Source organism: Anomaloglossus baeobatrachus, chromosome 3 (genome assembly GCF_048569485.1).
Source record: "Anomaloglossus baeobatrachus isolate aAnoBae1 chromosome 3, aAnoBae1.hap1, whole genome shotgun sequence".
NCBI classification, from domain to species: domain Eukaryota; kingdom Metazoa; phylum Chordata; class Amphibia; order Anura; family Aromobatidae; genus Anomaloglossus; species Anomaloglossus baeobatrachus.
In genome coordinates, this window is record NC_134355.1 from 172156608 (window position 1) to 172172934 (window position 16327).

The following is a 16327-nucleotide window of genomic DNA, read 5'->3' on the forward strand; positions in this document are numbered from 1 at the left end:
GACATTTATACATTGATCTAAATGCAAAAAGAAACAAAACTAAAGGATTTTATGGGAAAAAATGTTTTTAAATTATCAGTAATGGTAACTTATGGAATATACCAATTTAATTGTATTAAGCCAACTGCCCGAGCCTCCATTAGATGCTCCGTTTTATGCACCGGCATCTTGGCTTCCAGCCATCTGCTCAAAACTGGAATGTTTCATACACTACTCACAAAAAGATCGGAATATTTGACTATCATGAAAGTAGGGCATTTAAGTAGAAACATGCAATGGTGATTTCCTTATATCAATCATTTTATTGAAACAAAAACCTGCAATAGTGGTAGGTATACCCTCCCGCCCCTTAAAAAAAAAAAAAAAAAAGAAGATAAAATAAAATGTCAATGAAAACACGGACGTCTGCGCAGACCCTTTCATTTTAATGACTTTTTGGTGTGTCCGTGTCTCCGTGTCTCCAGTACGTGTAAAGACTGAAGTCTGACGTTCCAGGGACATAGATGTGTGAAGGTGGCCTAATAAAATATTTAATGTATGGCTAGCTTTATACTTCTCAAAGGATATGCAGATATGTAATACCTTTCTTGCATACTTGTTATTTTATGCAGATGCTAAATGGGTAAGCAGCTTCTTGGAAATAATCATCTTGCCATTTAGTTTTTAAAGGGAACGTGTGTTGTTAAAAGTGCTCTCCGATCTTCAGTTTCTTATAGAGGAGGACAAGTTAATTTGATAAATGTCTGGCTTATTAGGAAAATACTAAGGGAAAAATTGTATTTCATGAATTAAAATCCTTGCTCTTTTTGTGTTTCGAGTCCAGTGGGTGGTCCTATTCAGAAATTCATTGTAGTTTCATAGTTTCATAGTTTCATAGTTTTTAAGGTTGAAGGGAGACTCTAAGTCTATCTAGTTCAACCCGTAGCCTAACATGTTGATCCAGAGGAAGGCAAAAATACCCCAATGTGTCAAATAAGCGCCAATGGGGAAAAAAATTCCTTCCTGACTCCACATACGGCAATCAGACTAGTTCCCTGGATCAACACCCTGTCATAAAATCTAATATACATAACTGGTAATATTATATTTTTCAAGAAATGCGTTCAGGCTCTGCTTAAATTTTACTAGTGAATCCCTCATTACAACATCATACGGCAGAGAGCTCCATAGTCTCACTGCTCGTACAGTAAAGAATCCTCATCTGTGATTATGATTAAACATTCTTTCCTCAAGACGTAGCGGATGCCCCCGTGTTCCAGTCGCAGGCCTAGGTGTAAAGAGATCTTTGGAAAGGTCTCTGTACTGTCCCCTCATATATTTATACATTGTGATTAGATCCCCCTAAGCCTTTTATTTTTCCTAACTAACTAACCCCAAGTTTAATAACCTGTCTTGGTATTGCAGCCCCCCCCATTCCTCTAATAATCTAGGTCGCTCTTCTATCTACCTGTAAGATTATGCTATTTATAACCTTCTATACTTTTGCTAACAAGAAATGCATCCATTCCTCTCTTAAATTCATTCAGTGAGTTGGCCATCACCACTTCCTCAGGAAGAGAGTTCCAGAGCCTCACTGCTCTTACCGTGAAGAACCCTCTTCTATGCTGATGTAGGAATTTTCTTTCCTCCAATCGAAAAGAATGCCCCCTTGTTCTTGTCATAGTCCTTGGTACAAACAGATCATGGGAGAGATCTCTATATGGCCCTCTGATATATTTGTACATATTTATTAGGTCTCCCCTAAGTCTTCTCTTTTCTAGAGTAAATAGACCTAATTTTGATAACCTTTCCGTGTATTGTAATGCACCCATTCCATTTATTATTTTAGTAGCCCGCCTCTGAACCCTTTCAAGTTCAGTAATGTCTTTCTTCAGCACCGGCGCCCAAAATTGCACACAATACTCCAAGTGTGGTCTGACTAGTGATTTGTACAGAGGGAGAATGATGTTTTCATCTCATGCCCCCAGACCTCTTCTAATGCATCCCATCACCCTATTTGCTTTGGTGGCTGCTGCCTGACACTGGGCACTCCAATTTAGATTCTTATTCACTAAGATGCCTAAGTCTTTTTCCATGTCTGATTTCCCCATCAGTTTCCCATTTAGTAAGTAATCGTAGCATCTGTTTCTCCTTCCCATGTGCATAACCTTACACTTATCTGTGTTAAACCTCATTTGCCATTTTTCAGCCCAATTCTCCAATTTACTCAAATCCATCTGTAGTTGCAAACTGTCCTCCTTTGTGTTAACTACCTTACATAGTTTTGTATCATCTGCAAATACTGATATTTTACTCTGTAAACCATCCACCAGATCATTAATAAATATATTAAATAGTAGGGGGCCCAATACAGACCCCTGTGGCACCCCACTAGTAACCCTGGCCCAATCTGAGTATGCACCATTAATAACCACTCTTTGTTTTCTACCACTAAGCCAGCTACCTACCCATCTACACACATTTTCCCCGAGCCCAAGCTTTCTCATTTTACTTAGCAGTCTTTTATGTGGGACAGTGTCAAATGCTTTACCGAAGTCGAGATAAATGACATCCAATGATTCTCCTCGGTCCATGTGAGAGCTTACATCCTCATAGAAGCTGATCAGGTTAGTTTGACAGGAGCGATCCTTCATAAATCCATGTTGATATGGAGTTAAACAGTTATTAACATTGAGACATTCCATAATAGTATCCCTTAAAAACCCTTCAAACATTTTACCCACAACAGATGTTAAGCTTACCGGCCTATAGTTTCCAGGTTCCCTTTTGCACCCTTTTTTGAATATTGGTACCACATTTGCTAGCCGCCAATCCAGTGGAACAGACCCAGTTTCTATAGAGTCTTTAAATAAAAGGAATAGAGGCCTGTCTATCACATTACTTAACTCCCTTAATACCCGAGGGTGAATGCCATCAGGGCCTGGTGATTTGTCAATTTTAATGTTACTAAGTCAGTTCTGCACTTCTTCCTGGGTTAGGCAGGTCATACTTAATGGGGCATTTACATGATCACTCTGCATTTCCCCTGGCATATGCTTTTCCTGTGTGAACACAGTTGAGAAAAAAGTATTTAAAACATTTGCTTTTCCCATATCGCTTTCTATGATTTTACCCTCATTATTCTTTAAAGGGCCAACACCATCAATTTTAATCTTTTTTCTGTTTATATAATTAAAGAATAGTTTGGGATTTGCTTTGCTTTCCTTAGCAATGAGTCTCTCAGTTTCTACTTTTGCTAAATATATTTGTTTTTTACACATTTTATTTTTTTCTCTATATATTTTTAATGCTTCCTCGCTGCCTTCTTGTTTTAGCTTTTTAAATGCCTTTTTCTTATTATTCATTGCCCCTTTTACATCCTTATTTAGCCACATTGGTTTTCTCCTGTTCCTAGCCCTTTTATTTCCGTATGGTATGGCTCGCTCGCAGTGGGTGTTTAATACCGATTTAAAAATTTCCCACTTATTTTCTGTGCTCCCATTTTTGAGGACATTGTCCCAATCAATTTGGCGAAGGTCTTCTCTAAGCTGATCAAACTTTGCTTTCCTGAAATTCAGCGTTTTTGTAACCCCCCTCCAAGGCACCTTACTGAAGGACAAGTGGAATTGTATTATATTGTGGTCACTATTCCCTAGGTGCCCATCCACTCGTACGTCTGTTATTCTATCTGGCCTGTTGCTTAAAATTAAGTCCAGAAGGGCTGTCCCTCTAGTTGGGCCCGGCACAAGTTGGGACAGATAATTATCCTTAGTTACTGACAGAAACCGGTTTCCTTTCTGAGATACGCAGGTTTCAGTTTCCCAGTCTATATCGGGGTAATTGAAGTCCCCCATAATAATAACCTCATTGTGATTTGCTGCTTTGTCTATTTGTTTCAATAATACATTTTCAGTGGTTTCTGTTATATTTGGTGGCTTATAACAAACCCCTATGAGGATTTTATTAGTTTTCCCTCCTTGTATCTCCACCCATAGAGACTCCACCTCTTCATTTCCCTCTTGAATATCTTCTCTTAGTCTGGGCTTTAAACTGGACTTTATATATAGACAGACTCCACCCCCTTTCCTTTTTTTACGATCCCTCCTAAACAATTCATATCCTTGCAGGTTAGCCGCCCAGTCATAACTATCATCTAACCATGTCTCAGTTATTCCTACTATGTCGTATTTCTCCTCATACATTACCAGCTCCAGTTCCTCCATCTTATTGGTCAGGCTTCTTGCATTGGTCAGCATGCAGGAAAGAAGTTTTGCTCCCCTTTTTTTAGCTTCCTTCTGATTACCCTGTTTTGGGTCCTCTTTACGGCATCTAGTATCCTTGATTAGTTTGTCCTTCTGTTGCATGTTCTTGTCTGCTGCTTGTACTTCTCTATGACTATGTATTCAAGGATATCTTAGTCTTGAAGTAATATTAACCACTAGTCTCCTAAGATAGAGCTGAGATTAAAATTAATAAAATGGTAAAATACAATTTATCTTTTGCCACGAAAATTTTTCATATTACCGTTACATATGTCGTTAGGCCTTTTTCACACATCCATTAAAAAAAGCCCTTGTTGCACAGTCCATTTTGGACATCCGTATGACCGTCCGTGTTTGTCATTCGATTGTCATCCGTGTGACACCCGTGTACTAGCCGCATGTCCGTGTGATACATCCATGTGACATCCATGTGACTGGTACCGAAAAAAACCCGCATGATACTGACATGAATTTTTTTTATGTGTAAAACATGTGCAAATCCGGAAAAATGATAGATAAATGATATTTAGATAGATGATAGATACAGTAGAAAGAGAGAGATGATAGATACAGTAGATTGCTAAATAGCTGTACAAGTTATCTGAGTTAATAATTTACGGTTCCCCCCTAATAGCCATAACCAGCACAGGTATAGCAGCAACTGCGGGCTCCAACTCTTAGCAATCAGCTGTATCTTTACTGATATGGAAAAATAGAGGGGATCCCACGGTGATTTTTTAAAATTATTTGAAAAAATCATTTTAAAAAATGGCGTAGGGTCCCCCCCCATTTTTTTCAAAACCAGCAAAGGGACAGCAGACAACTGGAGGCTGATAATTTTAGGGTGGTAAGGGCCATGGTTATTTGGCCCTTCCCAGCCTAAGAATAGCAGCCCAGAGTTGACCCAGAAGTGGCGCATCTATTAGGTGAGCCAAATCTGGTGCTGTACTTGGCTCTTCCCATTGCCCTGGTGTGGTGGCAAACAGAATAACATATGGGGTTGATGCTGGCTGTGAATTGCCAGCTGGCATCAAGCCCTGGTATTAGTAATGTGTGGGCAGCTAGCAGACACACACATTGCTAATCCAGTAGAAATATAAAAAACAAAACAAACCATTTTATTTGAACAAACTTCTCACAAATACCACCCCTTATACCCATCTGATCACAGTTATAAACATGCAGTTTTTGACCCAAAAGATTTGAAGGATATTTCTGGGATTTTGTTATTAATAGCCTATTTATAAGAAAGGTCATCAATCTAAGAATGATACCATGGTGCTGTTAATCGGTAATACAATTCCACAGCACCAAGTCAAATCAGCCCTTAAATGTTTGCCCTTCTCTTTGGGCAATGTGTGCACTCAAGGATCAGGGCTATAAATTTACAGCATAATTATGTGACAGAATGGCTATAGTTGTAAACTGGTTTCCCTAAGAAATAGCTTAAATCAGGAATAACTTTATATGTAACATTCACTTGTAAGTGTGGCATCTACAGCAATCAAAGCAAAAGTGCACAAAATTGCAGTTTCTAAGCATTATAGTGAGCAAAATGGATAACATGAGTAAAGATGTGAACTGGTACAATGTTGCAACACTGAACTTATCAAGATAAGTATTATAAAGCTATACAAAAATATTCTATATCTGTAGAACCGTGAGCATCCATACTATTAGCTGGGTGATTCATAGTGACTCATTCAGACAGTTGTCTAGACAGCACTCAATTGAACAGAGGTGTTTGTTTCTGAAGTGAAAGCTGATACCTGGAAGAAAGGATGTTCCTAAAGGAACTGAAAAAATATAGAATTTAAAGAAACATGAAACCTAAAGTTGGCAACATAGAAAAAGTGCTTGTAAAATAGCTGGTAACACACATACACACACCCAAACACACACATACATAAACACAAAATAACTGGTAATATGCACACAAATACAAAATAACTGGCAATACACACACGCACAAATACAAAATAACTGGTAATAGATACATACACATAGATTCATATATAGCGAGTGAAATAAGTTTTAAATATATCACTAATATTCAAAGTAAATACAGTATGTGATGTGTAGCACTGAGAAACGACACAGGGAAAAAGTACTTAAGAAGCTTATTAAAATGTATTTAATACCGAGAGACCTTGAGTTGTACATCTTGGCTCAGATAAGGGGTTTTGCCTGGGTCTTTCCTACTACAGGTTCTGATATGTAGCTAATGTTCGCAACATGCGAATAAGTACATCTATCTCTGCGAGGGAGCTCTTTGGGCACCCCATCTACCCTTTCCTCTTCTCATACCCCTCTCTCTTACTATTTTCTATCTTTTCCTTCATTATTTCTTTTTTCTGATTCACAATTAGTCTTTACATTTAATATTCATATCCATAATGTTTCTATAAGATTACATTCCATAGTAAGGTCTACTTTAAGTTGGTATGTCTTGTCTGCTTTATTTTCTTAGCAGACTATGTCACATTCTTGTGAAAGTATTCTTTTGATACAGCATTTTCTGAATGAACCGAATATTTAGATAAGTTTCAACATCATTATTATTACTCTCTTACATGAGTTATATGCAATATCTTGTTTACTATGCCTTTAAATTCAATAAAAAAAATATTTACTGAAAAAAAAAATGTATTTAATACTTTGTATGAAAGCCTTTGTTGATGATGACAGCTTCAAGAAGCTTATTGTCTGGAGAAACTAGTCACATCTATTTCTCAGGTGGGATTTGGCCTATTCTTCCACACGAACAACTCTACAAATCCTGAAGGTTTCAAGGGCTTCTTCTATGGATTGTGAGGTTTAGTTCCTTTCATACATTTTCTATTGGATTCAGGTTAGGTGATTGGCTGGGCCATGCTAGCAGCTTTACTTTCTTTCTCTAAAACCAATTGAGAGTTTCCCTGGCTGTGTGTTTGGGATCATTGTCTTGCTGTAATGTCCACCCTCATTTTATCTTCATCATCCTGGTAGATGGCAGCAGATTTCTATCAAGAATGTCTCAGTACATTTGTCCATTCATCCTTCCTTCAATTAAATGAAATTTGCTAGTGCCGTATGCTGACAGTTCCTACCTCCAAACTTCACTGCTAGTATGGTGTTTTTGAAGTGATGGGCAGTGCCTTTTTGCCGTTAAATATAGTGTGGATTATGTCATCTAAAGAGTTACATTTTTGGTCTCATCTTTATTCTCCCAGTGTTTCACAGCCTTGTCTAAATGTTGTCGAGCAAAATTTAAATGCGCTTGAACCTGCTTTTTGTTCAGCAATTGAGTCTTGTGTGGTGATCGTGCATTCAGGCTATGTTGGTTGAGTGCAGAACTTATTGTTTTCTTGGAAACAATTGTACCTGCCGATTCCAGGTCTTTCTGTAGCTTTCCATAAGTGGTTCTTGCCTCTTGGTCAATTCTTCTGATAATTCTTTTCACTCCTCTGTGTAAAATTTTGTGGGAGCACTTAGTCGTGGCCAGTTTATTGTGAAATTATATTCTTTCCCATTCCAGATTATAGCACCAGCAGTGCTCACTGGAACTTTCAGTAGTTTAGAAAGTATTCTGTAACCAATACCATCAGTATATTTTGCAACAATAAAGTTGCAAAGGTCTTGAGAGAGAACAATGGTTCTGTGTGTGCGGTGATGATGGGGGTGGTAGTGCCTGCGTGTGTGCGGTGATGATGGGGGTGGTAGTACCTGCGTGTGTAAGGTGATGATGGGGGTGGTAGTACCTGCGTGTGTGAGGTGATGATGGGGGTGGTAGTGCCTGCGTGTGTGCGGTGATGATGGGGGCGGTAGTGCCTGCATGTGTGCGGTGATGATGGGGTCTCTCTCTCTCTCATGAAAAAAACACAAAAACTGGATCCGTTTTTTTGCTGGATATGTCGCATCAGTTTTTACACAATCTCGACGGATCCGTAAAGTGGATTGTGCCTGACGGCAAAAAACGGATGTGTGAAAGTAGCCTTACACTCTGGCGTTTCTGAGAAAATAAAGTTTGAAGATCCAGCCCGGATTCATATCTAGAGATAAGACTAGTTTGCTGCTTCCCCCAACAAACTTCTCCCCACACTGCTCTGAATGTATGTTCACACATGTACATCCACAGATGATCTGTGGTTAGTAATCCAAGATGTTTAGAATATCCTTCCTGACAATGCTTTTTTTTAAAACTGTGTGCAAGTATACCTACAAGAATTACATTGAAGCTATTTTGAAGGCAAACTGATTACACCTAATATTAATTTAATATAATATAGATCTCTTTTGTTCAGTGCATGGTTGCATCACTCCGTGGTTGTGCAGGAAGCAGCAACGTAACCTCCTCATCTTCCTCCTCTTCTGAGCTACTCAGCTGCATGCCTCTGGGTTCACACCAAGTGGGATCTAGAACTTCATTGTCATCCTCTCTGTTGTCCCACTCTTCTACTTGACAGCAGCCCTCCTCCTCTTCTTGCCATGACAACACAGTACAGTATGGGTACGCCTCAAGTATTGGAGTCTCATCATAAACTCCACCCCTTAAGGTTAACGTCCTGTGACGAGGGTTTGTAAGTCTGCTCGGACCCTACCTCGTCCTACCCCAGAACCAACTGACATAGATTTTAGCAATCTGTCAAGATATATTCTTGCTCTTGACTCTGGGAATCTTTGGCACAGACCACTGATGCCCATGGAATAGAATTTATGAAACCTCTGTAGAATCACCCATCTGTGATTCCCCACAGTCAGTTGCGCGGTTGGTGAGTTGTGACTCTGAGAAAAACGAGTAATTGGGGTGCTACCTGTGAGGACTGTACTACCCTAGGCCCACACCTGTCAGTCACCTGTCACTAAATTAACAATCAATATTTATTTGCTGAGATGGCATTTTTTAGCTGGACCAGAGAAGTAGAAATCACTATTTAGATGATGAAATTGCAATTTTTGGCAAGGCCACATATGTAGAAATCACTATTTAGATGATGAAATTGCATTTTTTTTTTTGGGCTGGACCACAGAAGTAGAAATCACTATTTAGGTGATAAAATGGCAATTTGTGTCTGGACCACAGAAGTAGGAATCACTGTTTAGATGATGAAATGGCAATTTGTGGCTGGATCAAAGATTTAGCAATCACTATTTAGATGATGAAACTGCATTTTTTTGTGTTGTACCACAGAATTAGAAATAACTGTTTAAATGATGAAATGGCAATTTTGGGCTGGACAACAAAAGTAGAAATCACAATGTAGATGATGAAATGGCAATTTGTGACTGGACCACAATAGTAGAAATCCCTATTTAGATGATAAAATGGAAATTTGTGGCTGGACCACAGAAGTAGCAAACACTATTTAGATGACAAAATCGAAATTTGTGGCTGGGCCAGAGATTTAGCTAGCAGAATTTAGATGCTGAAATAAAATCACTGGCAGGACCACTGTATTAGCAATCAGGATTTAGATGCTTAAATGTCGATTGGAGCCAGGAGCACAGCATTATTATGAATTTGTATTTGTCTGCATTTATATTCAGCAGCAGTACCGTCTCCAATCTGTAGCAGTCTCAAAATGGAACCAACACCGCATGTCTGCTTCTTATATGCAGAGGGACATGTGGCTTAAGTAGCCAAAGACACAAGCCTTTGTGTCTAATCATTGTGGATGGTTTTTGCACCCTAATTGGCTACCGGAACATCTTCACATTAAGTTAAGAAAAAACAAAAGCCAAATGGTCTGCCGCTCCTTTGACCTTTCCCCACCCTCTCCCCTCATCAAACATCTCCCCTGCTCATCATACAGCACCGCTATCCTAGCCAAAGTCATAGTACCGTAGAATAAAAACATTAGTGCATCCGCGAACAGTTACCGAATAATGCCAAACATTGACGATTTTTTTAGAAAAGTGCTCTGGCTTCTGAATCCAAATTGACAAGGCTTGTGCCAAATTTGAGATTGGTGAGCATTTTTCAAATCGTTTCGCTCATCTCTAGTCATGAGGCCCAGGTGTCATATCAGTGTCACTTGGGCCCTGGGAACGTGGCTTTAGACATCACTGGACCACTGCCGCACTGGAGTTGAGTATAGGCTTATTTATTTTTACAGGGGCGAACAAGTGGAATGAGTAGAGGTTGTCCAAGTAGTGGACAACCTCTTTAATAGTATTAATGTTCAAATTCTGATACAAGAGTGTGTCGAGAAGGAATCTTTTCAGTCTTCTTGTATTCAAGGATTTCTCTTGATTTCCTCTGGATCAGTCAAATTTGATCAGCAAAAGTGTTCAACTATGTTAATGAGTCCAAAGATACATTATATCACAAACGTACACCCCTCACATTTTTTTTTTTAATATTTTATATTTTTTCATGGGACAACACTGAAGATATGACACTTGGATACAATGTAAAGTAGTCAGTGTACAGCTTGTATAACAGTGTAAATTTGGCGTGCCCTAAATAACTCAACACTCAGCCATTAATGTCTAAACCGTTGTTAATAAAAGTGACTAAGGGTGGTGTCACACACAGCGACGACGACAACAAAGTCGCTGCTACGTCACCATTTTCTTTGACGTTGCAGCGATGTCCCATCGCTGTCGCTGTGTGTGACATCCAGCAACGACCTTGCCCCTGCTGTGAGGTCGCTGGTTGTTGCTGAATGTCCAGTTTCATTTTTTGGACGTCGCTCTCCCGCTGAGACGCACACATCGCTGTGTGTGACAGCGAGAGAGTGACGAAATGAAGCGAGCAGGGAGCAGGAGCCGGCGTATGGCAGCTGCGGTAAGCTGTAACCAGGGTAAACATCGGGTAACCAAGGGAAGACCTTTCCCTGGTTACCCGATATTTACCTTCGTTACAAGCATCCGCCCTTGCTGCCAGTTCTGGCTCCCTGCTCTCTGCATATGTAGCTGCAGTATACATCGGGTAATTAACCCGATGTGTACTGTAGCTAGGAGTGCAGGGAGCCAGCGCTAAGCAGTGTGCGCGGCTCCCTGCTCTCTGCACATGTAGCACAGCGACGCGTGTCATTATGATCGCTGCTGCTTCTGCTGTGTTTGACAGCTAAGCAGCGATCATAACAAAGAAACAAAGAAAATGGTGACGTAACAGCGACGTCGTTGTCACTATGTGTGAACCCAGCTTTATGCACTAAGTGAAATTGGCCAAATTGTGCCCAGTTAACCATTTTTACTCCCTAGTATGTTGTCACTCATTTGTGTTATCGCTTACACACTTTCCCATACTGGTCACTGGAAGTTCAACATGGCACATCAGAGCAAAGAATTATCTGGGAATCTGAAAAAAATTAACTGTTGCTGTACATAAAGATGGCCTAGGCTATAAGAAGATTGCCAACACCCTGAAACTGAGCTGCAGCACTGTGACCAAGACCATATAGCGATTTAACAAGACAGGTTCCATTCAGAATAGGCCTTGCCATGGTCAACCAAAGAAGTTGAGTCCATGTGCCCAGCGTTATAGCCAGAGGTTGTCTTTTTAAAATAGATGCATGAGTGCTGCTACCATTGCTACAAAGGTTAAAGGGGGGGGGGGTCTGCATGTCTGTGCTCAGACCATATGCCACACTGCATCAAATTGGTCTGCTGTTGTCCCAGAAGGAAGCCTCTTCTAAAGATGATGCACAAAAACCCCCACAAACAGTTTGATGAAGACAAGCTGACTAAGGACATGGATTTTTGGGAGCATGTCCGGGGGTATGATAAGATTACTTAATCAGTTCAGATGGTGTCAAGCGTGTGTGGTGGCAAGCAGCTGAGGAGTACAAAGACAAGTGTGTCTTGCCTACAGTCAATCATGATGGTGGGAGTGTCATGGTTTGGGGCTGTATGAATGCTGCTGGATGTGGGGAGTTACAGTTCATTGAGGTAACTATGAATGCTAACATGTACTGTTACATACTGAAGCAGAGCGTGATCCCCCTCCCCAGAAACTCAGCCTCAGGACAGTATTCCAACATAACAACCCCAAACACACCTCCAAGACATCCACAACCACTGCCTTGCTAAATAAGCTGAGGGTAAGGGTGCTGGACTAGGCAAGCATGTCTCCAGACCTAAACCCTATCTAGCAACTGAGGGGCATCCTCAAACAGAAGGTGGAGGAGCTCAAGGTCTCTAACATCCAACAGCTCCGTGATGTCATCATGGAGGATTGGAAGAGGGTTGCAGTGGCTACTGGGATGGTCTAGTTAACTCCATGCCCAAGAGAGTTAAGGCAGTGCTTGAAAATAATGGTGGCCACACAAAACAATTGACACTTTTGGCACCTTTTAACCATTTTTCACTTAGGGGTGTACTCACTTTTGTTGCCAGCAGTTTAGACATTAATGACTAAGTGTTGAGTTAGTTATTTAGAGGACACATCAAATTTACACTGTTATACAAGCTATACACTGACAACTTTACATTGTATTAAAGTATCAAATCTTCTATGTTGTCCCATGAAAAGATAAAATGGAAAAACCCAGCTTACCTGCCCCTGGAAGTGCTCTGTTTATGCCTGGCTCCATGAGGACAGAGACCCGAACTGCCCAATTAGTGACTTCCATTGTGGTTCAGGTGAAGTCCGGATCTCAAACCGAACTTTATCTGTAGTCTGGCAGAACCCACGGTACCAAACTTCCACAGGTCCGCGCATCCGCTAATCAGGACATAATTTTAACGCCTGCCTGGATCCACAAACTCATATGGGCTGTAATGGACAGGCTAGAGGGAAGCCACTCACCAAGCAGGACCCCCAGAACCCTGAAACCCTTTAGCCCCTATACAGGGATTTGGAATTACACAGGGCCCTGGAGATCACTACCTGTGAAAGGCTGCAGTCTGTAGAGTAGTCGTCAGGCAGGGTCAAACCAGGAATTGCAGAACAGGGACAGAATCAGCAGGCAAGGACGTAATCAGAAAACGTAGCAGAGGTCAAATTCGGATCGGGCAGCGTGGTACATAAACAGCAGGCAGAAGGGTAGTCAGGAAACAAGCAGAAATCAGAACACCAGAATCACTAAACAGAACAGGGCGGAACAGGAACCAGAATATCAGAACTATCTCTGGCAGTGATCAGCAGAGAGGAGGGGAATTAAGAAGGGTATGGTGTCTTCCCATTGGTTGTAGCTGAATGATGGTAACTTCAGCTGGAAGACACATGCCACCTATAGTCAGCCAGTGGTACTGCAGATCCCAAGGAAACCCAGCCCAGTGGGTGAGTGGAGCCTGCGCCCTCCGGCGCCGCTGGCATCGACTCCTCAGCCATCACCAGCTCTATCCACGGCAGGAACACTGCATCGCCTGGCGATCGGAGTAGAAGTCGCGGCAGCGGACTCCGGTGGTGACGTAACAATAATAGAAAAAAATCTATTTCTTAGAAGATCTGAAAATTAGATAAATATGATCTCAGATGAACAACAACACATGACAAATTATAACATATCATTTTATATATAACAAAAACTAGGCTAAACTGCAGATGAGGTGTTTGAAAAATTAAGTACACCCCATGCATCAATAGCTTGCAGCACCAACTTTAGCAGTGGTAATTTTGAAATTACTTTAATTTTAAGAGAATTTGGGACCAGATAATTTATTTTTTATTATGTTCTGGTGTATAAAATCATAGTCATTACCAGGCTGGACTTAGTTTTTCTCATGACTGTAAATAATTTATCATTTTATATGCATTTTCTGAAGAAAGGCAATTCCGGCAGCTAAATAGGAAAGGGTTGTTTACAGTATAATTGGTGGAGGAAGGTTTAACTAGATGAACCTAGGTCTTTTTTCATCCTATGTAACTATTATTTTCAGAAGTTAGGTAAACTTCAGTTGTAATTAAAGCAAACCCAAACTGTAAAGTTCAGAGTTCATACTGGACACCTAGTGTCCGGGACTCAAACTCAAAAACGGACTGTTCACAAAAGTCCTTGTCCGAGTTTGGAGTTAAGGTACTATTTGTGTGCTAATAAAGTTTGTTGAAAGGCTGCAATACAACCCATCAACAATCTTTTTGGCATAGGGAAGATGCCTGTCTGCTGCTGCAAACAAAATAATAATTATTTATTTATTTATTTTTTAATTACTTTGGGATTCCCCTATTTTTGATGACCAGCACAGGTATGATGCCTATTGATTCCTATGTAGCTTTGTTCTAAGAAAGTTCTGAGAACAAGGCTCCATAGGTCACTGCCAGTCAATGGCAGACCCAAAATTTCTCACACTTGTCTGAGCTTTGACAAGTCCACTCCAATACATTTACAGTTTTTTTCCTTCAACCACTTGAGTATCACTTTAGCAGTATGCTTTGAGTCACTGTCTTGTTGGAAGGTAATTTGGGATTGAAAAGGATAACCAGCTCACCTGTATATGAACGTCTCTCCACTTGGAAGCACGGACAGCAACGTTGTTGGTGCTAAAACTAGAGAGAAAAAGGGGTATCCGCTTCCATGTGCATAAAAATTTAGTCTTTATTTTCAAGCTTTTCAAACGAGGAGTCCTTTGTCAGAGCATAGCCTCTGATATGATATGCTCCGACAAAGGACACCTCGTCTGAAACACGTTGCATTTCAGATTTGCTTTTACCCTATGGATCCATGTCCTGGACATTTGGATTTTAAAGCTTGAAAATAAAGACTACATTTTTATGCACAAGGTAGCTGGTACCACTTTGTTGGATGGTGAACCTCCATCCCAGTCTCAAATCACTGACAGACTGAAACAGATTTTGGGTAAGAATATCCCTATATTTCACACCATCCATCTTCAGGTTGACTAGGATCCTGTTCCCTTTCCCTGCTGGCGATAAACATCCCCACAGCATGATGCTACCACCACCATATTTCACTGTGAGGATGGTGTTCTTGGGGTGAGGAGCTATGTTGGTTTGGTACCAGACATGGCATTTTCCTTGATAGCTTAAATGTTAAATGTTAGCCTCATGTAAGGAAATCACCTTTCTTCCATACATTTGTGGAGTCTCCCACATGTCTTTTGGCAAAAATCAAAATGAGCTTTCCAATTTTTGGTTGTAAGTAAATGCCTTTTTCTTGTCACTCTTCCATAAAGGCCAGCTTTATAGAGTGTTAGAGGCTTATTGTGGTCGTATGGAAAGATACCTCAGTCTTTGCTTGAAAACTCTGCAGCTCCTTCAGGACTACCTTTGGTCTCTGTGCTATATCTCTGATTTATGTCCTCTTTGCCAGGGCTGAGTGTTTTGGTGGGCAGCCCTCTCTTGGCAGGTTTGTTGTGGTACCATGTTCCTTCCATTTGTAATGGATTTGATGATGCTCTATGGGGATCATCAGAGAGGAGGATATTTTTTAGATCACAACCCTGACTTGTACTTCTCAACAACTTTGTCTCTGACTTGTTTGAAGAGCTTGCTCTTCATGGCGTTGTTTGGTTAGTGGTGCCTCTTGCTTAATGGTGTTGCAGCCTTTGAGGCCTTTCTTAAAGGTGTGTGTATACTGACTGACCATGGGACACGTAAATTGCACACAGGTGGACTTCCTTTCACTAAGCATGTCACTTATGGAGGTAATTGCTTGCAGCAGAAATTTTTAGGGGTTTCATAGCAAAAGGAGGGTATATGTATGCACATGGCAATTTTTATTTATTTTGTCCCAAAACTGTATTTTTTATCTATTTTTCTCACTTCCCTTCCCCAACTTAGACAAATTTAGTGCTGATGCGTCACACACAAATTGGATCATAAAAATATTTAAATGCAGGTTGTAATGTAACAAAATAGGTAAAATGCCAAGGGGAAAATTCTTTCACAAGGCAGTGTACAATGCAACTTTATACATTTCTGTCACCAAATCAGCCTATAACGATATACAGTTAGGTCCAGAAATATTTGGACAGTGGCACAATTTTCGCGAGTTGGGCTCTGCATGCCACCACATTGGATTTGAAATGAAATCTCTACAACAGAATTCAAGTGCAGATTGTAACGTTTAATTTGAAGGTTTGAACAAAAATATCTGATAGAAATTGTACACATTTCTTTACAAACACTCCACATTTTAGGAGGTCAAAAGTTATTGGACAAATAAACCAAACCCAAACAAAATATTTTTATTTTCAAT

At 40.4% G+C, this 16327-nt stretch overlaps 1 protein-coding gene across 3 annotated transcripts in view; it reads left to right on the top strand.

Annotated features, from left to right (window-relative positions):
- ACOXL (acyl-CoA oxidase like) overlaps nucleotides 1–16327 on the top strand; it is a 483610-nt gene that overhangs the window by 256864 nt on the left and 210419 nt on the right. The window lies entirely within an intron of this gene.